The sequence below is a fragment of the Asterias rubens genome, chromosome 11 (genome assembly GCF_902459465.1).
Source record: "Asterias rubens chromosome 11, eAstRub1.3, whole genome shotgun sequence".
In the NCBI taxonomy this organism is placed as follows: domain Eukaryota; kingdom Metazoa; phylum Echinodermata; class Asteroidea; order Forcipulatida; family Asteriidae; genus Asterias; species Asterias rubens.
In genome coordinates, this window is record NC_047072.1 from 6501955 (window position 1) to 6526718 (window position 24764).

Sequence of the window (24764 nt, forward strand, 5' to 3'; positions counted from 1 at the left end):
AGTTAACTGATTATTAAAGTTCATTAGATCCTTCCCTGTTATGGTCAACAGACGGGGCCTTGGTCACACAGACTTAGTCTTGGGACTTGCTGAACACATTGCTGTAAGCCACTCACTGGTTGGTGTTGATAGAGGGCACTCACTGACTAAGTCTGCCGACACCTGTGGGCGGGGAACACTTGTGTGAGCATCAGGGGGGGCTTGCATTCACTGGGGTGCTACTCCCCTTTTTAATTTTTTATGAATATTCATGGACACATGTGAATAAATAACGAGAGACATGAACACTTGTGTATACTTAGTCTTTATTTCAGACTGCTGCCCCTCTAAGTGGTGTGTACTGCCCTCTATCGTTTGTTTCTAAGACATTTGGGTATTAAACTCTGCCCTATCGTTTGTTTCTAAGACATTTGGGTATAAAACTCTGCCCTATCGTTTGTTTCTAAGACATTTGGATATAAAACTCTGCCCTATCGTTTGTTTCTAAGACATTTGGGTATTAAACTCTGCCCTATCGTTTGTTTCTAAGACATTTGGGTATAAAACTCTGCCCTATCGTTTGTTTCTAAGACATTTGGGTATAAAACTCTGCCCTATCGTTTGTTTCTAAGACATTTGGATATAAAACTCTGCCCTATCGTTTGTTTCTAAGACATTTGGGTATTAAACTCTGCCCTATCGTTTGTTTCTAAGACATTTGGGTATAAAACTCTGCCCTATCGTTTGTTTCTAAGACATTTGGGTATAAAACTCTGCCCTATCGTTTGTTTCTAAGACATTTGGGTATTAAACTCTGCCCTATCGTTTGTTTCTATGACATTTGGATATAAAACTCTGCCCTATCGTTTATTTCTAAGACATTTGGATATAAAACTCTGCCCTATCGTTTGTTTCTAAGACATTTGGATATAAAACTCTGCCCTATCGTTTATTTCTAAGACATTTGGGTATAAAACTCTGCCCTATCGTTTGTTTCTAAGACATTTGGATATAAAACTCTGCCCTATCGTTTATTTCTAAGACAATTTGGTATAAAACTCTGCCCTATCGTTTGTTTCTAAGACATTTGGATATAAATCTCTGCCCTATCGTTTGTTTCTAAGACAATTGGGTATAAAACTCTGCCCTATCGTTTGTTTCTAAGACATTTGGATATAAAACTCTGCCCTATCGATTGTTTCTAAAACATTTGGGTACAAAACTCTGCCCTATCGTTTATTTCTAAGACATTTGGGTATTAAACTCTGCCCTATCGTTTGTTTATAAGACATTTGGGTATAAAACTCTGCCCTATCGTTTATTTCTAAGACATTTGGGTATAAAACTCTGCCCTATCGTTTGTTTATAAGACATTTGGATATAAAACTCTGCCCTATCGTTTGTTTCTAAGACATTTGGGTATAAAACTCTGCCCTATCGTTTGTTTCTAAGACATTTGGGTATTAAACTCTGCCCTATCGTTTGTTTCTAAGACATTTGGGTATAAAACTCTGCCCTATCGTTTGTTTCTAAGATAATTGGATATAAAACTCTGCCCTATCGTTTGTTTCTAAGACAATTGGATATAAAACTCTGCCCTATCGTTTGTTTCTAAGACATTTGGGTATAAAACTCTGCCCTATCGTTTGTTTCTAAGACATTTGGATATAAAACTCTGCCCTATCGTTTGTTTCTAAGACATTTGGGTATTAAACTCTGCCCTATCGTTCGTTTCTAAGACATTTGGGTATTAAACTCTGCCCTATCGTTTGTTTCAAAGACATTTGGGTATAAAACTCTGTCTAGACGTACCAAGTGGAGCTGATAGGGTTTTGTGGAGGGGTTATGGGGCAAAGTTAACTTTCCTTCTAAATATAATTTTTAAATGTCAATTAACCCAAACATTATAAATTAGTGATTGATTGGCTGGTTGGCAGTGTGGGTGTATTGTTGCTCATATTATATAGTTTGTTCCTAAGACGATTAGGCATAAAACTCTGCCTATAACATGTAGCATATTTATTTGGAATGTTAATAAATCTCACAGACCCTGTCGAAATACCGGCGTTTAGGGCCTATGTGTAACTTTGGGATTTGTGTTTTGTGGATGGAGGGGGGGGGGGGGGGGGTTGCAAAATTCCTTGAATAAACATATGAATTATTTGGGTTTGAATATAAAAGTTTAGCCGGTCGGCAGTAGAGCCCCTGTGGAAATGGCGGCGTTTTGTAATTTTGGGATTGGTGTGTTTTGCGTGGGCGTGTGTGTGGGTGTGTGTGTGTGTGGGGGGGGGGGGGGGGGGGGTTATGAGGAAAACTTACTTACTTCTCCATTCACGTTTCATTAAATACAAATTAACTGTAAAATTGGGAATTTAATTTAATGTTGGCGGTCAGTCGTATAGCCCCTGTCGAGAAACCGGCGATTTGGAACAAATTAACTTTGGAATTTGTTTGTTTTGGGGAGGGGTTACGGGGAAAATGTCATTTTTCTCCATTCATACCACCTAAAATTGGGGATTGAATATAAAAGTTGAGCTCGTCAGCGGTGGAATGTTGCTCGTTTGAACTTTCTGGTGAATTTGTTTGTTTTGTGGAGGGGGTTACGGGGAAAAGTTACTTTTTCAAGATTCCCGTTTCATTTATACAAATGAACTTAAGTTAGGGATTGAACATAAAAGTTAAGACGTTCAGCGGTAGCCCATGTGGAAATATCGGCGTTTTTGGAACAAATTTGGAATTTATATGTTTCTTAGAGGGGGTGACGGGGAAAAGGTGATTTTTCTCCAGTTATACAAATGAACAAAAATTAGGGGTTCTATATAAAAGTTTAGCCGGTCAGTGGTAGCCACTGTGGGACTACTGGCGATTGAGCCAAATGTAACGTTGGGATTGGGTTTTTTTTCTGGAGGGGGTTACGGGACAAATTTGGTCATTTATCTCAAAATAAACTAAAATTAGAGAATGAATAAAGATTTAGCAATTTAGCAGAGGAATGTTGCTTATTTAAAATATCTGAATATCGTAGCCCCATTGTAAAAACTGGTAATAATGGTTTATGTAATTTTTAATATCAGAAGTGGGACCAGGGTTTTTTATGGAGGGGTTACAGCAGATAAGTTAGTTTACTTCTCAATTAAATATTTGAGCATCAATTATCATTATTTAAAGTCAAATTAGAGTTTGAATGTAAAATATTTCCCATTTAGGAAAATTATTAATGTTTATGAAATATTGGTTTTATGGAGGGGGTTACAGAAGCAACGTGTTTTCCACTTCTCAATTAATTATTTGAGCATCAATTATCATTATTAAGTCAAATTATAGTTTGAATGTAAAATATTTCCCATTTTAGGAAAATTATTAATGTTTATGAAATATTGGTTTTATGGAGGGGGTTACAGAAGCAACGTGTTTTCCACTTCTCAATTAATTATTTGAGCATCAATTATCATTATTAAGTCAAATTAGAGTTTGAATGTAAAATATTTCCCATTTTAGGAAAATTATTAATGTTTATGAAATATTGGTTTTATGGAGGGGGTTACAGAAGCAACGTGTTTTCCACTTCTCAATTAATTATTTGAGCATCAATTATCATTATTAAGTCAAATTAGAGTTTGAATGTAAAATATTTCTCATTTAGCAAAATTATTAATTTTTATGAACTATTGGTTTTATGGAGGGGGTTACAGAAGCAACGTGTTTTCCACTTCTCAATTAATTATTTGAGCATCAATTATCATTATTAAGTCAAATTATAGTTTGAATGTAAAATATTTCCCATTTTAGGAAAATTATTAATGTTTATGAAATATTGGTTTTATGGAGGGGGTTACAGAAGCAACGTGTTTTCCACTTCTCAATTAATTATTTGAGCATCAATTATCATTATTAAGTCAAATTAGAGTTTGAATGTAAAATATTTCCCATTTTAGGAAAATTATTAATGTTTATGAAATATTGGTTTTATGGAGGGGGTTACAGAAGCAACGTGTTTTCCACTTCTCAATTAATTATTTGAGCATCAATTATCATTATTAAGTCAAATTATAGTTTGAATGTAAAATATTTCCCATTTTAGGAAAATTATTAATGTTTATGAAATATTGGTTTTATGGAGGGGGTTACAGAAGCAACGTGTTTTCCACTTCTCAATTAATTATTTGAGCATCAATTATCATTATTAAGTCAAATTAGAGTTTTAATGTAAAATATTTCCCATTTTAGGAAAATTATTAATGTTTATGAAATATTGGTTTTATGGAGGGGGTTACAGAAGCAACGTGTTTTCCACTTCTCAATTAATTATTTGAGAATCAATTATCATTATTAAGTCAAATTAGAGTTTGAATGTAAAATATTTCTCATTTAGCAAAATTATTAATTTTTATGAACTATTGGTTTTATGGAGGGGGTTACAGAAGCAACGTCTTTTCCACTTCTCAATTAATTATTTGAGCATCAATTATCATTATTAAGTCAAATTATAGTTTGAATGTAAAATATTTCCCATTTTAGGAAAATTATTAATGTTATGAAATATTGGTTTTATGGAGGGGGTTACAGAAGCAACGTGTTTTCCACTTCTCAATTAATTATTTGAGCATCAATTATCATTATTAAGTCAAATTAGAGTTGGAATGTAAAATATTTCCCATTTTAGGAAAATTATTAATGTTTATGAAATATTGGTTTTATGGAGGGGGTTACAGAAGCAACGTGTTTTCCACTTCTCAATTAATTATTTGAGCATCAATTATCATTATTAAGTCAAATTAGAAGTTTGAATGTAAAATATTTCCCATTTTAGGAAAATTATTAATGTTTATGAAATATTGGTTTTATGGAGGGGGTTACAGAAGCAACGTGTTTTCCACTTCTCAATTAATTATTTGAGCATCAATTATCATTATTAAGTCAAATTAGAGTTTGAATGTAAAATATTTCTCATTTAGGCAAAATTATTAATTTTTATGAACTATTGGTTTTATGGAGGGGGTTACAGAAGCAACGTGTTTTCCACTTCTCAATTAATTATTTGAGCATCAATTATCATTATTAAGTCAAATTATAGTTTGAATGTAAAATATTTCCCATTTTAGGAAAATTATTAATGTTTATGAAATATTGTTTTATGGAGGGGGTTACAGAAGCAACGTGTTTTCCACTTCTCAATTAATTATTTGAGCATCAATTATCATTATTAAGTCAAATTAGAGTTTGAATGTAAAATATTTCCCATTTTAGGAAAATTATTAATGTTTATGAAATATTGGTTTTATGGAGGGGGTTACAGAAGCAACGTGTTTTCCACTTCTCAATTAATTATTTGAGCATCAATTATCATTATTAAGTCAAATTAGAGTTTGAATGTAAAATATTTCTCATTTAGCAAAATTATTAATTTTTATGAACTATTGGTTTTATGGAGGGGGTTACAGAAGCAACGTGTTTTCCACTTCTCAATAAATTATTTGAGCATCAATTATCATTATTAAGTCAAATTATAGTTTGAATGTAAAATATTTCCCATTTTAGGAAAATTATTAATGTTTATGAAATATTGGTTTTATGGAGGGGGTTACAGAAGCAACGTGTTTCTCCACTTCTCAATTAATTATTTGAGCATCAATTATCATTATTAAGTCAAATTAGAGTTTGAATGTAAAATATTTCTCATTTAGGAAAATTATTAATTTTTATGAACTATTGGTTTTATGGAGGGGGTTACAGAAGCAACGTGTTTTCCACTTCTCAATTAATTATTTAAGCATCAGTTGTTATTATTAAGTCAAATTAAAGTTTGAATGTAAAATATTTCCCATTTAGGAAAATTAATAATTTTTATGAACTATTGGTTTTATGGAGGGGGTTACAGGGAAAAAAAAGTTATTTACTTCTCAGTTAAATATTTGAGCTTCCTTTATCATAATAAAGTCAAACTAGTGTTTGAATGTAAAAACAAATCCCATTTAGGAAAATCAATAATTTTTATGAACTCTATGAAGTTGGAGTCGGGGGGGGGGGGGGGAAAGCTATTGTGTAGTAACACCGGAGAGGGCGCTTTCAGTGGTGGTAAAACTGTATGGGTCCTAAATTCAAAATGGAAAATTGCACAAAAATGATATGGTCTCTAAGAAAATATTGAAAAGTAGCCAGTCTGTATCACAAGGGAAGTGTTTTTCTAAAAATTTTACCAGCAGGATCTTAGATTTGTCAATTTCTTTGTGTTTTCGATGACGAATGGAATTTTATCACCATGCGATGAAAATATAAATAGGTAAGAATCAAATTGGTGAATTTAAAGTCAGTAAATTGCGTAAAAGTTGTGCTCCTTTAATTTGAATAAATCGGCAATGTTCACGAATGCAGTACTCGTGTGTACATACATGCAATGCACTAAGTGCACATTACGGTCCGTAATGATGTACAGCACAGTGCACGAGCAGTGTTGTCAACAACTTTTCACAGCACCTGCACAACTTGGCATTAATGGATTTTTTTTTTCAAATCAGTTCAAAAAATTAACTTTTTCACCGTCAAATTCACATTAATTCTTTATTGTTATTTTGTTTCATTATTATTAAAAACTTTGTATTATTATTTATTATTATTAAAATTCTATTGTTTTAATTGATTGGGGGGGGGGGGGCTGGGGCATGGGTGGTCTGGGCAAAGAAAACACAATAAATAAACAAATCAATCATTGATTTAGCTGTCAATCATTTATTATTCATGAAAATGAATTTATTATTCATAAAAATGAATTTATTATTCATAAAAAAACACACAAAATAATTGAATAAAGACTTTGAACAATAAAATGCCCATTCCTTCAAAAGAAAATAGAACAGAATTAACAATTGTTTAAATGTGTATTCTAATAGTTTCAAAACAAACACCAATTATTAAAACAAATTAACAAAAACAAATCCTCAAAAAGTGAATACACTTGATCCTGTCATAATTAACAACAAAGCGTTTACCCCCCCCCCCCCTCAAATCACTGAACTTACTGTGATTTGACAGGGAGGTGTAACTTTTCCCTCTTTTGTTTAGAATGTAAAAAGTAAACATCTTTTTTTTTGTGCAACAAACATTACTTTTTATAGAAAGCTACAAAATTATGTCAACAAATCAAAAGTATAATTCTTTTTGATAAACACAATATTGTGTACATCAAGCATAAATAAAATACACGAGATGTCCAGAGCTTAAGAACAGATAGATTACAATGCCCAAAATTAGTTTCATACTTAACAAGACGGTATACATTTGGTATTCACTCTATAAATTAATGGCAATAAAACACTTTTTTAAATAATAGAAGCCTACAGCAGCTGTCGATAGTATAAAGCATTCTGAGAAACATTTCACTTCAAAGTAATGTGATATAAACTTTAACACCCCAAAATTCGAACCTGTGAAGTGTTACCATGGTAACACTTCTCAGATTGTGTATTCTTATGGAGATTATTTTTCCCGTGTGGAAATATTTGTCCCAGATTTTTGGCGACATCTCAAAAAAAGCGCGACAACCTTTGAAGTGAAATGCTCACAGGTTAGTTTTATTGTATACACATGACTAAAACAATCAAACGGTTCCAAAATCAAAAGGTATAGGCATACTTTGTCTCTTAACCATTAAAGGCAGTGGACACTATTGGTAATTACTCAAAATAATTATTAGCATAAAACCTTACTTGGTAATGGGGAGAGGTTGATATTATAAAACATTGTGAGAAACGGCTCCCTCTGAAGTGACGTAGTTTTTGAGAAAGAAGTAATTTTCCACGGATTTGATTTTGAAGACCTCAGATTTAGAATTTGAGGTCTCGAAATCAAGCATCTGAAAGCACACAACTTCGTTTGACAAGGGTGTTTTTTCTTTCATTAATATCTCGCAATTTCGAGGACCGATTGAGCTAAAATTTCACAGGTTAGATACAGCAAGTGAGAAGACTGGTCTTTGACATTTACCAATAGTGTCCAGTGTCTTTAATAACCATTAACTGGAAAATAAACAAGATATATCTTTTAACCTGCTTCACACATACAAATTGGAGTCTAGGCCTTCTGAAACAATGACTTGAGAAATAAGTTTCAAAGGTTTAACACAATTGGGAAGACTCTAGGCTTGGGTTTAAAATTCTTAATAAATTCTTTTCATAAAGCCCTGTTCACACTAGAACGCCAATCCCAGGAAACAAAACGTCTAGGAATTTCATGAAGGAACATTAAATCCATGATGAAGCACAGAATTCCATGATAAAGCAAAGTTATAGGGCTAGGCCCAGCTGTCTTGCATGCAATAGTTCAATAGAACACTTGACTTTTAAAATAATTTAAAAAAAGGAGTTTTAAAAAGAAGCATAAAACAAACAATTTTATAAAATAGGGGCAGCACTTTGCTCCAGAATAGTTTAGATATAAAAAAGCTTTTCATATTAAAGACACTGGACAAAAACTGTCAAAGACCAGTCTTGTGACTTGGTGTATCTCAACATATGCATAAATAACAAACTTGTGAAAATTTGAGCTCAATCGGTCGTCGAAGTTGTGAGATAATAATGAAAGGAAAAACACCATTGTCACACAAAGTTATGTGCTTGTAGATGTTTGACTTCAAGACCTCAAATTCTAAATCTGACGTCTCAAAATCAAATTCGTGGAAAATTACTTCTTCTTGAAAACTCTGTTACTTCAGAGGGAGCCGTTTCTCACAATGTTTTATACTATCAAATCAACCTCTCCTCATTACTTGTTACCGTGCAAGGTTTTATGCTAATAATTATTTTGAGAAATTACCAATAATGTCCACTGCCTTTAAAGACGCCATTTTTAAAACCATGCCAAGGCTTGGGTTGGGCGACGAACCAGAGCCCAATCATGGCTCCGCTTACTCAGAGCAAGGAATTGACGCTTACAGAAGTAGGGAATTCCGCGCTTACGTCAAACATATTTCACAGGTTAGAAGGGAATTTTTGCTTGTGCATGTAGTAGCCATTATACCATGTTATTGTTTGTGACTGGTTTCATGCTTAGCAGGAAACTGTAAAGCAAATTGGTATGCATTTAAGCAGCTCTATGAAATTGAGCCCTGGTTGAAATAGACCTTTATCATGCTGACACTAGTTTGTCATGTTCCCTGTCTCCAAAACACATTCTCAATCCATAAATAGCACCAGACTATTCTGCCTCTCAGCCTCACTTTGAGTTGAATGAGAGTCAAACAAGATGGCTTGGCCATGATACAAGTCTATGGGGCCTGATCTGGAGTTGCTTAAACACTAAATTTTGCTTAAGCAAAAAAAATCCTTGGTCAGTAAAATCAGATTACCGGCCAAGACTCCACTCAATCAATATGCTAAGTAAACAATGTCAGCTAAATACTAGTCACAAGCAATGTATATGGCATGAAATTTTGGCCAGTAACATGTAAAAAATAAGCAAGCTATTTTCGTGCTTAAGCGTTTTGTTTTGCTTAAGCAGCTCTGTGAAATTGGCCCCTGGTTCATCACTTCCCAAAGCCTCAGTATGTAAACCACTGCTTGCATTGATTGTTCATATCCATGGTTGACATCACACTGTCCAGAACATCAGCTGTGCTGGGTTAGACTTCTGTCTCTGATATGAAGATGGCTGTAATAAAAAAGAAAACAAAAGCAATGTTATCAATGACCAAAGTTTAGAGGACAGTTTGCTGTTTTACATATCAAATACTCATCAGAAATACATCGGTGTCTGGGTAAAAACCAAAATTAATATTCTTTATCCCAGATGCAAATTTGACATCTATTATACAGCATAGCAAAAGTTATTTGGTTGTAGAATCATTATGAAATCCTGTTGATTGCTACAGGCCTGATACTCCACAGAGGCAACACAGGCGAATGCTTTCATGCACCCTGGTCACTTCTGTGGAAGTGTCGTGGCCGAGCTGTTAAGAGCACCAAATTCAAACTCTGGTGTTTCTGATCAGCAGAGTGTGGGTTCGAATCCCCAGCCGTGACACTTGTGTCCTTAAGCAAGACACTTTACCATTGCTTCATCCCTCAGATGGGTCGTTAAGCTGTTGGTCCCATGTGTTATGTAATGCATGTAAAAGAACCCAGTGCACTTATCGAAAAGAGAAGGGGTTCGCCCGGTGTTCCTGGCCTGATCGGCAGCAAATTGCGCCACAGCACCTTGTAAAACATTACATGGTGCTATCAGAATTAGGTCTCAAAAGAAGTCCCACATCTTGCAGGAAACACTGTATGTTACAGCGCCAGGAGCGTCATTGAGTGACGGATATGTGCGCTATATAAGAAGCCACAATTATTATTATTATTATTGCCTTGGTGCCTATAAATGCCCAGACTGTAGAAGTTTACAATTTCCACGTAGGATGCCCTTACCAAGGAGAAAATACCTCGGATGCCCTTGCCCTTTCAAAAATGAACAAACACGCTTGTTGCTTTTATCGATACTGATTTAGCGAAGTTTAATTTACAATTATAGGTGCCAATTGCCTTTATGTGTACTTTGAAAGGCAGGACCATTTATCAGCAGCAAAAAAGCACAAATCATAAGAACAAAAAATTTGAAAACCATTGTTTGAATGCGTCAGTACATCAGTAACACTACTTGAAAACTTTTGTCTACATTTTTAGTTATATTTAATGTTGGCAGTGATTCTTATAAATTCAAAATTTTGATTTTTTTTTTGTTTTAATATTTTTCGATAGAAAGTTGTCATAGGCCAACTCAATGCCCTTGCATTGAATGTTTTTAAACATGATTGGTTATACCAAATATCTGAAATTGCATTAATGACCTTAATCTCATAATTTGGAAAGAAATAGTTAGAATTCTTTTTTTTTTCTTCATAATAGTGATCACACAAAATCTGGGAACAAGTCTGGAATATTCAATACATTGCTTCTGCTGGTCTGACATATAAATACAAAAACTATTGAAAGGCATCTAACTTGCATTTTTAAGATTGCAGTAATATATTCATCTAAATGACAGCCATTTTTTAATCAAAGTGAGACATACTTCCACCGCCCCCCCCCAAAAAAAAAAGTGCAAAAGTGTACAAAAACTTGTAGTTTTGCCATGTTTAAAATGGCTACCATAATATGCGTTTTTCAAAATGGCTGCCTTTTTTCTTCAAAATGGCTGCAATTATTTGTATCAATTATTTATTCCATTTTGGTACCAAAAAGGTCTGGAATGTACAATTTTATGTCGTTCAGTTGGTTTGCATGGTTTTAGATTCTGAAAAGTGTTGTTGCAACTTTTAAATTCTTAGATCTACTAGTTTCAAAATGGTGATTTCAGTTCAAAACAAAATTCTCCTTATTTTTTGGCAGAACCTACAAAATTCTCCTTATTTTTGTGGCAGAATCTTCAATTGATATCAATTTATTGATTTAAAAGGTATCACTGTTGAAAAAGAATTGCCAAAAGTGTAAAACTTGTTAGTCTGTCATTTTTAAAATGGTTGCCACATTTTTACCAATATGGCCGCCATATTTTTTGTCAAAATGGCGACCTCATTTCCAACAAAAATGTTTGCAAAAAAAGTCGAACTTTTTTTAAATGACTGTGTTTTTTTAATTGTCTGTCATATTTCTCATAAAAATGCCTACAATTTTCCTAACAAAATACAAATTTCACAAAACATGCTCCAGATAAGACGGCAATCTAACATTTATCCCATACCTACACTATAAATCAAGATCCAATATATTAAACAATAGTTATACATAATACCTTAGAAGAAAAATGATTTTTTTTTTAATAAAAAAGGTGAATGAGGGAGGGGTCATGGGTGTTTAGCTGTGGTGAGCTGAAAAGTTACTTCAATAGCAAGTTTTTTCAAGAAAAGGTTTTGGGGGTGCACTTGACACATGCAACACTGCATTCCCCCCAAAAAAAAATTAAGGAAAAAAAAAATAAAGATGAGGGCCTTTTTTTCTTTTTTCCAAGATAGCCGCTAAGTATTTCAAATCAAACAGGCCACCAATTTTTCAATTTGAACCCACCGCAAACTTATTTTATATCTATTTGTTGCATGAGGACCCGGGTTAACTGGTAGGCATTCAGTAAAGGTTCGCTGGTAGACATTCACTACTTTTATTTTGAGCATCATGCTAGATTCGGGAAAAGCCCCTAGGCCAGTCCTTTTGAATAGATGGATGAAAAGTAAATGAAAGGATGCGGCCCCCAAAAAGGATGCAGGCGGGGACGATTAACTGGTATTTTTTTTATTTGGCCTTATGTATTATACAGTTACACTCCATCATGTCCATCTTTACACACAAAGGAACAATTAAAGACAGATGCAATTAAGTTCCAGATTGTAACTGTTTGTAATACAACAAGTAATGACAGTTTCAACCATTTTTTTAACAACTGCTTATAATAATTATTACATTAAAAAAAAATGTAATTTTAAATACCAGCGTAAAAGGCAGTGGACACTATTGGTAATTACTCAAAATAATTACTGTCATAATACCTTTCTTGATTACAAGTAATGGGGAGAGGTTGATAGTATAAAACATTGTGAGTAACGGCTCCCTCTGAAGTGACATAGTTTTTGACAAATAAGTAATTGTACACGAATTTGATTTTGAGACCTACGATTTAGAATTTGAGGTCTCGAAATCAACCATCTAAAAGCACACAACAAATGACAAGGGTGTTTTTTTCTTTCATTATTATCTCGCAACTTTGACGACCAATGAGCTCAAATTTTCACAGGTTTGTTATTTTATGTATATGTTGAGATACACCAAGTGAGAACACTGGTCTTTGACAATTACCAATAGTGTCCAGTGTCTTTAAACCCCCTGCTGTAAAGCTAATAACTGTTTTAACAAATAAATATTCAACAACTACTCAGAAATATATTTATATTTTCCCCATTTAATTGTTTACCTTAGTTTTAATCATTTATCATGAATAAAATAAGTATTTACCTTGAAGAACTGGGTTGTTGTTGAGCTCAGCTTACTCACTTCCATTCATAACAAAAACCATGTGCTCCTTCCAGCATGTCCAGTGTGTGGCAGTGTTGACATGCAGAGGTACCCTGACTTCTCACTGACTATGCCATGGCATGCACTGCAGTGGAATGGAACCAGGTTATCAATAATTATTAAATATTCTAAATAGGTAAATAGTTCTAATGTCTGCTTAAATCATTGCTTAAAATTTCCCTTAATCATTCTTTTTTATTTGCTGATAGAAATTTTTTAAACATAATTTAATTTGTAAAAGAAATCAAAAGTAAACAACACCCCATTTTCAGGGTTTTCTCAATGCAGCAGGCGGCCATTTTGTACATGTGCAGTGCATACTGTTTTTAATTAAACAATTAATTATCTTTTTGAAAGTATTCTTATGCTTCTTCTGATTAAAAGCAATTTGTGGAATCAAGGTTCAAGGTAAAAATAAGTTTTCTATATGTCTATAATTATAAAATAACTTATTTGAATGTAGACCTACTGGGTCTATTTCTATTGGTTGGAGTGTATGGTATTGCATTGGCATTTGAACACTGGTAATTAAAGTGCATTAGTAGTGCATATACAACATTTTGTATTATTATTAACCCTGGCGTTTGTGTTACTACCAGGAACACCATTATCAGAACTACATGAACTATAGCTGCAGGGTTTTCCCAGATTTGTTCAATATTTTAGGGCATTCACAACCCAATTTTTTATTTTTTTAAATTTTATTTTTTTAGGGGGGAAGCAAGGTCGGTCCTTGGAATTTGTTTTTTGTATCTTGAATTCCAAAGCCCTGCTTTGCAATCTGGAGCATTTTTAAATGGTTTTCTTTTGATGATTTTTGTGAAACTACAATTGTTAAAGTTATTTTGTCTGGTCTGGTTTGTGTATATTGCCCAAATCAAAATGTGCACTTATCGGGAGAACCTTGAGTGTTACTGTTAGAATCCCTTGATGAGTTTCTGCGCTAGCCTTGTAAGGGTAGAATGCCTAGTAACGCAGAGTACGCATGCGCAGAAGTCAAAATTCGCCGCTAACCCGTGAAATGCGCTTGCCGTAAGCACATAATTCCCTGCTTCCGTAAGCCCTGATTCTGTGCTTAAGGTAAGCAGAGCCATGAAATTGGGCCCTGATACTGTTGATGGAGACTTTGTATATGTACAGGGCCTCCAAAGCATTTACTGGACCAGAACAAAATGGGTACACAGTTTCTGGAGGGAAGCAACAGCAATAATTAAATGGAATGTATGATGGTGATAAATGTGAGTTACTAAAGGCAAAGTTTACTTTTGGGAGTACCTGTGAGTATGGGCTTGGTGTAGAGATGACATGCATCTAAATTTTGTGTCTCAATTTTCTTTTTTTCCAGACTGATTTTTCAACACTTTCTCAGGACACATTAGGCAACATGAGGTAGACACAAGTTCAACTAAACTACAAACTGACAGCCAGCAATCTGAACAAGCTACACCACACATTGAATGATCTCAACTACTGTTATATGCAATGGCCTTTCTGTCTTCATGTGTGGAGGATTTCACTGGTGAGTTGTTGTATGATTAGAATGAACCAGAACCATTGTATCCTTACCCCATAAGGCAGCTACTGACACAACAGCCAAAGATCAGACCTACATCCATGCAAGGACAGCTGCACCCCTGTCAATTGAAAAAAGGGGAAATGAATGAACAGAAAAGAATGATAGAGAGATTGAAAAAGTACACCATCCCAGTTGCAAGAGTCTTCCTTGTATCACGTTTTGATTTTCAATCCTTGTGTGTTGGTAAAGAGTTCATGTGTTGAGTACCAATGATTTTATGTGTTATATAGGCCATTCAGACGAGCTTAAACCTAAGATCAGTCCACTCTTCGTCACCATGCCACTCTTTGCCACTGGACCCCACCGGGTACCCATGAACGGGCCCTGGACCCACACCGTTAGTGCTTAAGCTTTGTCACACCCCTATACCAATAAATGCATGGAGTGCTGCCCCTACCACACTAACTTCATGTTTTTGAGAATCATTAACCCAGTTTCCATGCAGTTCACACAATAAACAGGTAACATGTTTTTCTTAATAAAAACTTTTCATTTGAATAGAAATCATACAACTACATTTGTTTTTTGCAAATGCCTGAAAATGCCCTTTTGCGAAAAAATACAATATGGAAACTGTCAACATGCCTGAAATAATATGGAAACCACAAAAAACCATTGATTTTGTTGCTTTTGGAACTTTTGGAAATATGTTTTGATTTTCCAAAATGAAACAGTCCTTCTCCTTGAATTGCCCTTCAAAAAAACCTTTAGACTTCAATGCGCTTGTTTTAACGCTGATACAGATCACAGGATCATACTTGTAGGCTATATTATTCCTAAGGTATGTTACACTGACTTGTAAAACTGCTAACCTAATGCTTTGTTTGTTTTCTTGGTTATTTATTGCAGAATCAAGAATTCAAGTGGGGGAGGAAGATTTTCAAAATGCACTGCATGAGGAGATTAACGTCAATTCTGCAAGGATTTTCTGAACAGTGAAACATCATCAACCCATGGTGCAAGATTCTACGCCTAGCTGGAGGAGACCAACATTGCAGCAATGACTCTGAACAATTTGGGCACGAGTTAAACCCAAACTCACTGTTTGCTTTGAGATGCAGCTCCAATGCTACATCTTTGAACAGTGAAACGCTATCAACCCATGGTGCAAGATTCTACGCCAAGCTGGAGGAGACCAACATTGCAGCAATGACTCTGTGAACAATTTGGACATGAATAAACTCAAACTCACTTTTGGCTTTGAGATGCAGCTCTAATGCTACATCTTTGAACAGTGAAACGCTATCAACCCATGGTGCAAGATTCTACGCCAAGCTGGAGGAGACCAACAATGCAGCAATGACTCTGTGAACAATTTGAACTTGAATTAAACCCAAACTCACTGTTGGCTTTGAGATGCAGCTCTAATGCTACATTTCAAAGCCTGGATTAAAAACAGATTTCCTGAAGACTCTTTGAACTCTTGAGATACAAATGAGATGAGAAGGATGCATCACTGCAAAGACACTATGTGTATGCAAGGCTAGAGACATTTCTTAACCCACCTTCAATGTGCACTCTTTGGAACCTCAATGTGATCAACCTACAAGGAGCAGATCGTTTGTATAGTATCTAGAAACTAATGAAGTAATGTCAATGTCCAATAGTAACAATAGTTACAGTGGACATTGTACAAATGGCAGTTTGATTATCGTCACCGTTTTCAAGAATAGACACATTTGAAAAAAAAATCAAATAAAGAAAATGCAAATTATTTTGTGTTTGTGACATCAACATTTTCTCAACCTGTTTAATTTCTTAGGTTAGAACACATATTAGCACACAGATAAAATCACCAGAGTTAATTTTGAGTTCGTTTTTTTAACATGAAATCTTCAATATCAACCCACAAAAGTGCTTGATTTTAAAAAAGAACGATCTGTGTAACCTGTGTGACAAATTTTCTTGAAGAGAAAATCTTGCCTCGTCATCCTAGTAAACTTATAAATTTTCAATTTCAAATGTTTCATCAAAACATTTAGTGACTAAAACAGTCACCAAACTAATGGTTTCTTTAACATCAAATTCAATTTTCTCCAGACATAGTTTCGCTGCAGGGGCTAAAGTGCTTTTTGTAAAAAATAAAACGGTGACGATATCTTTGACAAATATATATTAAAGTAAAACTGTAGCATTAAGGTATAGTCATCTGTTCATGCATGAACATAAATACAGGATTAGTGTAGTACAATAGCTTGAACTAGGATAAATTGCACTACTATTTATTTTAAAAAGTCATATTCCTGAAACAAAACAGGTTGCACTAAAAGGCATCAGGGACGCTAAATGGAAACATGTAGGACTACAACCGAATAGCTATTACAAAATAGGTTTTCAATAGTTTCTCCTTAAACCACCAAGAGTGCTAAATGAGAACGGACTATCAAACTAAAGTAATTAGAATTAGAATTTCAACAGCTTTTCACATAAACCCTTTACTCAATGGAGTAGGACTTAAACAGAAAATATATTTTTAAACAGTTTCTACATAAACCACCAAAAATGCTAAGTTGGATAGGACTAAAACAAAGTTATCTCTAAATAGTATGTCAACCTTTTCTCCTTAATCCAACAAAAGTGCTAAAATGTGATTGGGCTAAAACAACATTGTATTTCTGGCCTGGCACTACAGCTGGCTATTAAACTTGTGGGTGAGAATAGGGAACAGATGTATAACAATACTTTATCAACTCTCCCTAACATCAAATGTACTTTTTTTCAGCAAACAAGAAACAATAAGTGACACTAAGTCAATGTTAATTCACATTTCAAATTTTCAAAATTAACAATGACAGAAACTCTTCTAGAAATGTCAAAACTGTACAATATCCCAAACCCTGCTTTTTCTCACAGCCAACACTTTTCCTAAAAGAGATTGAATTCATTTGAGTCATATCCATCAGTTTTACTAAATTCTTACGCCATGCAAAGTTTTAAATCATGACTTGAAAGACATACAATAGGATAGTACAGAAGTTACTTGTCAATAATGTTGTTGGATTTGACCTTAAAAACTAAGTGTATCTCAGTTAATTTAGCACAGAGGAATTCATGCATGAACAGAGAAGTAATAGTAAATAGTACTTGAAAAGTCTCTCACAGAAACCCATACTTTTAGAAATGAAGTAACTAAAACCAAAAAGGCAATGTCAAGCAAAAATTTGACCACCAAATTATTCTGGTAACATGTTGGAACACTGGGTGTTAACAGAGTATTTGAATACTATGTCCAAAACTAACAAGCAATCAGAAGTCCATCGGATTCAGCTTTTTAATTAGCGTTGTGGTGTATCAGCAAATTGTTTTTTTCGTAACATATTCAAACTTCATAAGACATCAAAACAAAAGTTTAAGCTTTTTGTGAGAGGCTTTTCTGTCTTAAACGTTGTAAGCTATTTTAATTAGTAAGTTAGAGAGTGGAGGGTTAGTCTATAAGGTCTGTTGGTAAGATGGGTACAAGATTGGTCGTTACTACTTCTGAACTAAAAATCGTCAGACTCAAAAAGTCAAACATTTGATGGTACAACACATTGGCTGGCACAGCTGATGGAGTTGTTGTCCCTTCTACACTTTTTTCTCCACTTTAACAAATACTCACAAAAAGACCTCGCAAAATACAAAACAAAAATTTCACTCTATCTTTTTTTTCAGCAGCATGGACGATTTGTCGTCAAAAGCTGACATGTTAATTCTGGATCTTCCTTTTCAATTGAAATCAGTAACAACGTAATGATTTCACCCAAACAAATTTATATTAAACCAAAAGTATTCAAAATGGGACCATAATGCAAGCCATCCACAAAAAGTTTTCACAAATTTTACACTTCTCTGATGTGCTTTATGCATTGAAGTGTCGGGGCCAAGTGGCTCTCTAAACTAAGCTTACGAGACAAAATCTCAATTTAAAAAACCTGTGTTACTTTTCATTTACTTATAAAAAATTTAAACTCATTATGAAGTACTGTATATTAGCCAATCTTGTACACCAACATCTGAAATTCTAGCAGCATCGACAAAAAGTCTCCAAAAGCTGAAATCGAAATTCTGGATCTTCCGTTTACATTTCAAGTGAAATTTACACATTTATTTTGCCCATCTTTTTAAGTGAGCAATCCTGTTACTAATGAAAAGTTATTTTGTAATTTACCAACAGCTCATGAATGTACCCCTCCCCTTTTGGCACCCCGGTGCATGCAAGCCATCCTGGTGCTTGCACGAGTGTTCCCCGCCCGCAGGTGTCGACAGGCTGGTTGGTGAGTTGTCCTCTGAATGCACTTGAAGGTGTTTGGCTGTTTGTGAGGTGTCAACCTTCCCAATACTTGGCGGTCTGGATGAATCAGAGACCCACAGTTGACTTCAACATGGTAAGGATCCTTTGAACTATGATAATTAATTTTCTTTCCACAGAGGAGGATGTGTCCATCGTCAACTCTGGGCATTGCATATGGAAGAAATGCCTTCAAGTCTGCTCTGAACTCTACATTTCAGGATTTGCATCCTGGTGTTTTGATCCATGAGAATGGAATATCTACAAATGTACACTTTTGCAAGTATTTCTGAGATGTTTGCCATACATAGGGATTTTGGTCACAATGTTTAAGCCAGCCAATCATTTGTTGAATGATCACAATCTAAACCACTCTCTGCCTTGCATTAAACAAAAATCAAGTTTTGTAGTTTCAAGGAAAAATGTACTAAAAGAGCAATTGTCAATTATTTTCATACGCAAAGTATAAATCCATATAAAGTTAATCAAATAAAAAAAAAACAATTTCATCAGCACAATCAGTGAACAGCGGCTGTTCCAATCAATGAAGTAAAAATTATTGTAAAAACAAACCAAAAAAATTTGAACAATTAATTCTCAATGACATTCTGATAGTCCACAGACTAATACTGTCTGTTATTCTCTAACAAATGAATATAATTATAAGTGAATGAGTTCTTTTCAGAACTTTTCTGTGTAAAAAAAACCCCATTAGTTAAGCCTAGCAAAATGTTTAACAAAGGACACAAACATTTAAATGAAAGAGATACCAAAGTGTTGTGGAACAATAATTGAAACGGTTGCCATTTCAACATTAGCACGAAGAAAATGCTACATCAAACAATTCTAATGATGTGGGCTCCTTTAACACTCAAATAACAATCGCCAAATTGCAGTTTGTTTAAAAATAAATCCTTGAGGCTAAATCATACTCAATAAAAGTTAGTAATGTCTGAAATGATGTTAAAAATGTTTTGCAACAAACTCAAGTTTGTTCAAACTTTCTCTAACTGAAGAGACAAATCTAGGTTCTGTACAAAAAAGTCCAAATGATGTTTAACTAATCTTCAAATCCAATTGGATATTCTTGATATGAAGTAAACTAAATTTTTCAACAGAAAAAAAACTGTTGATACAAGATGTTTCAACAAATTATTTAAAAAAAATTAACAGAGCTGCACAAAAGGTAGTTCGAACATCTGTTTCACTATTTCAAAGCAGGCAAACAAATACAAGCAACAAAAACGGAGAACTTAAAATCAGTTTAAATTGTATTCTGCATGTCAATGCATTGCGAAGAAAATATACAACCTTTCTTGTTAATAGTCACCATGAAAAAGAATCACAGATTGAGAAAGGCACCAGTTTATTGGAGACTTGAGCCTCAATGTGATTCTAATAGACTTGAATATCAGAAAAGTCAAAGTGGCTTACCTTGGATAATGATCCAGTTCCAGTGGCATAGTAAACCTTTTTAACTTGTAACTCCAACGAATAGTCAGTATTTGAGCTGAAATGTAAAAGTTCAGAAAAAGTATTTTTAACTTAAAAATACTTGAGATGTATGTGCCAGATCTACATGTAAAAACATGGTAGTTCCTGGCCAAACTGTAAAATCATGGTAGTTCCTGGTCAAATTGCTAAATCATTGTAGTTGCCAAATTTTGAAATCGTAGCTCTTGGCCAAACTGTGGAACTGATCCCATCACTGGGAAAACATGGGGTGCCAAACTCTTTTAACTACTCTTAGAAGAATGGCCTGGGGTGATAAATTATAGCACCATACTATAAAATAGGGCTGCACATGGGCAATGTGGTGGGTCCCTCAGTATCGACCGGTAAAACTGTGGTGTCGACACAGGGGTCCCAGTTCTGTTAGATAGGTCCATGGTAACTTTAATTGAAGTAGGAATTCATGTACTGTAACTTTACATCCTCAGCCATGCACTGATAGTCTTCAATCAAAGGCAATACCAAGCGTGTTAGGGTTGAATATCAATCAAGGCATTGACCAAGGTCTTAGGGTTTGAAAAGGAAGACAGGTTGTCTTCAGACCTGTGTGTTTCCATAGATATAAGAAATACAATTTGATTAAACTCTGTGCCTGCAATCAATATCTGAAAAAACCCTCAGTTCTAACCAATGAGTTTTCAAAAAAAATTTAATGGATGTTTTTTTCAAGAACAAACATGGCAAATGCTGTCTAAATCCCTGAACTCGGTCATTGAAGTGACCACTCAACAAACCAAGATGGCCACAGGTCACTTGATGAAGACAAACATTGTTGCAGACAATGGACATGCAGCATGGTAGACATATTCAGGGCAATCCTTTGCTGATGATACATGATATGAAATCCCTGAAATATCCCTGATGGGTACAGTGAAGCTATCATGAGGCAGGCAAAGCCCAACCCGATACCCCCATTATTAGAGGTTACAGAAACAATGCAGGCACAGTCCACCTAGATACCCTTACTGTGGGTAAAGAGCTAATACAGTTGCAGAAGTCATACAGACACTACCCTCAATGATACCCATATCCTGGGTAGAGAGGGATGATATCTAGCCCAGTAGCTACTGTCAGATTCACCAAGAGAACTAGGACATAAACTTCACCAAAGCAAGGAATGTATCATCTGGCTATTATTCCCAAAGTGTCAACATCTTAACTTCCAGTAAACCTGTGCATGAATGTTCATGTGAAGACACTTCATGTTCATGTGAACATTCATTAAGTGGAACAGAAAAACCTCATGCACAGGTTTCTTTATTTGATTGGTCAATGCCTTGATTGAATTTTGCTAATTCTAGGCACCCTTAAACTTTTAAATCAGGCTTGGGGTATTCAGGTTAGTTTTTTTTAATCACTGCTTTCAAGTAATCAGAGAAGGTTTTGAAGAAACCAATAACTCTTAGAAAGAACTCTCTTTGCAAATCAAAGAGGAAACTCCAAACTCTTGGTCTAAAACGAAAAAGATTATCCACTCATTATAGGATTGACAAAAACAATTGATGCAGTCAATCATACAATGTTTATTACCAAGTTGGTAATAATCTTTCTTACATAACCCCAAGCCTGGTTTGTCCTAAAACTGATAGTAGGTGTGTACCTTAACAAATTAGTCCTGAAAGTTCTTCACATTTGTGTACACAATGGGATATAAACACGCAGTAAATCTGTAGAAGTTTAGGTAACCTTTGAGTATGAGGAGAAATATGTGGACTCTTAGAAACCCACTTACCTCCATCATGATGTGATGCTCTGTGACTTCACTCCTGGCTCTAGAGCCAGTTAACAATTCTCTCAACTGTCTCAGTAGTTATCACATGTAAGTCGTTGCCTTCCAGTTGTCACTTACAATGCAGGAGCAATTATTAATGTGATGTCCTGAATAACAAAAAAACATGGGATAAGCTGATCACAACCAGGAATGAACCAAGTCCTTAGGATATAAATCAGTATCAGACAACATTGTACTCATTACTTAGATCACAAAAAGCACAGCAAGCGTGACTTTGTATTTGTGGCTCTTTTAGATATTATGTGAAGAACTTTCAGGACATTTTCTTACTCAACCTTGCTTGGTATTGCCCAGCCTCGTTCCACACAACTCGTCCGAAATGGGCCAGTTGTTATTTTGTTTGTTGACCCTTTATGGAAACATGGTAATCTATTAGACACAAATTATGGGTACGCCCATAATAATCCCCCCCCCCCACGTAGGCAAACTTAAACATTACCTCACTGTCCCTTGCCAGGTGAACTGATATACATGTACCTACAACATCCACCAATAGGCCCTACTGGGCAAGGTGACAGTGGTCAACACCAGCCCCTATTGATCCACACACTACCTCCACCACTAGACCCAATTATGAGTAACAAAGTTTAGGTTAAAAGTGGCCACTTCTAGTTACTTTCGATTTGTGTGGCAACCAGTAACATACATCTAGCCCCTGTTTGGGAACCTACAGCCTACAGTGAGCGGAGCCCCTTTTTGGGCACTGAACTACCTACAAAAAGCCCATGTTGGGCAACCAACTATCAACAGGAGCCACTGGTGGACCAGCCTCAAACAAGCTCCTGCTGGTAAACAAAACACCAATGACTAGCCCCAGTTCCCAGTTGGGCAACCAATAACCTGCAAACATCCCTGTTGGTCAACCAACAACGCCTACCACTAGCCCCTGTTTGGCAACTGCAACGATGCCTACCACTAGCCCCTTGGGCAACTGCAACAATGCCTACCACTAGCACCTGTTGGGCAACTAACAACGCCTACCACTAGCCCCTATTGGGCAACTAACAACGCCTACCACTAGCCCCTATTGGGCAACTGCAAAAATGCCTACCACTAGCACCTGTTGGGCAACTGCAACAATGCCTACCACAAGCCCCTGTTGGGTAACTGCAACACTGCCTACCACAAGCCCCCGTTGGGCAACTTCAACAATGCCTTCCACTAGCCCCTGTTGGGCAACCAACAATGCCTACAACTGGCCCCAGTTGGGCAACCAACAAAGCCTACCACTAGCCCCTATTGGGCATTTGCAGCAATGCCTACCACCCCTGTTGGGAATTTGCAACAATGCCTACCACTAGCCTCTGTTGGGCAACAAACAATGCCTACCACTAGCCCCAGTTGGGCAACCGACAACCTGCAACAAGACCCAGTTGGGAGGTACGAAAGTGTTTGATAGACAGGTGGTGACCCACACTTGTTTTCACAAAACTACTAGTTATTCAGTTATCCCCATAAAAATGCCCTTTCAACCCATATATGGGGAAAGTGATTGATCAGCAAACGCAATCACTACTCCCAATATTCTAAAAAATTCAACCAGTTCAATGTCATAGTGAGAAACTGGGATGGATTACCATGGGAACGAGGTAATTAACATTGACCTATCGCCATTCTTAACTCAGCCATATCTAGGACAAATAAGTGATAGCAAGAAAATGTACATGAATAAAGAAACACATATAATAGATAGGTTTGAGTTTCATCATGTATTGTCTACATATACTGCTAGAAAAGTAGACAGAAAGGAAAAGTGCTCATTGTGTTTTTGATGAAAATACAATGAATGATATGAGCACATACTGCACATGAATGAGCATCATGTATGTTTCCATGTGGAATACGTGTAAGTACGTCTCATTGCCCTGTGTCCTAAATGAGGCACATTAATTGTACGTCGGGTATGTACATGAATAATTACATACATCTTGTATGTATGCGATAGGTTATCACTTTCCAGTATTGTAGATCAGGTTGATCATACAATGTGCTTAGTGCATTGTAATTGGCTATCATAATATGAATGGCGATAGGTCAAACGTGTTTGATTGAAGACTATCGATAAGCTCCATGTAATGTTTAGGGCTGTATACACCACTGGTTTATAAGTTGAGTAGTGAAACTAAAGTTGGAAACCAATCTGTAGACACCAATCTGTAAAAGTGTCTAAGCAAACTAGTCTACAACAATGAGCAAAAAGCATTATAACACAAGTCAGTTTTAACATTGAACTTGATCATTTGATCCTGTGTTCCACTTCATATTTGTGGGTGACACTTTGAAAGATTAGTCACACAGACATAAACAAATGTTTAAAAAAAGATTAATTGAATCAGTACAGTAGAAATTTGCATTGAGTTCAATAATCCTAAAGATGAGCTGAAAAAGATACTGAAGGTGAAAAACAAGTTAAGGATATTTTAATTAACAGATTTTTCTTAGTCACAAAGACACAAACAAAAGTCAAAAGATGATTTGAATCAGTACAGTAGAAAGATGAAATTGCATCAAGTTCAAAAATCATGAAGATGAGCTGAAAAGAAAGGAAATTTTAACTTACGCTCTACTGCGAGTGTATAAAAGTTCACAGGTGGTAATTTAAGC

The 24764-nt window shown here is 35.3% G+C and overlaps 1 long non-coding RNA gene across 1 annotated transcript; it reads left to right on the forward strand.

Annotated features, from left to right (window-relative positions):
- The first annotated feature begins 13311 nt into the window (after positions 1–13311).
- LOC117296275 lies at positions 13312–18219 on the forward strand. Its single transcript, XR_004519737.1, has 3 exons — positions 13312–13421; positions 14359–14532; positions 15439–18219. It is a non-coding gene; the product is annotated as an uncharacterized LOC117296275 (long non-coding RNA).
- Positions 18220–24764: the final 6545 nt, after the last annotated feature.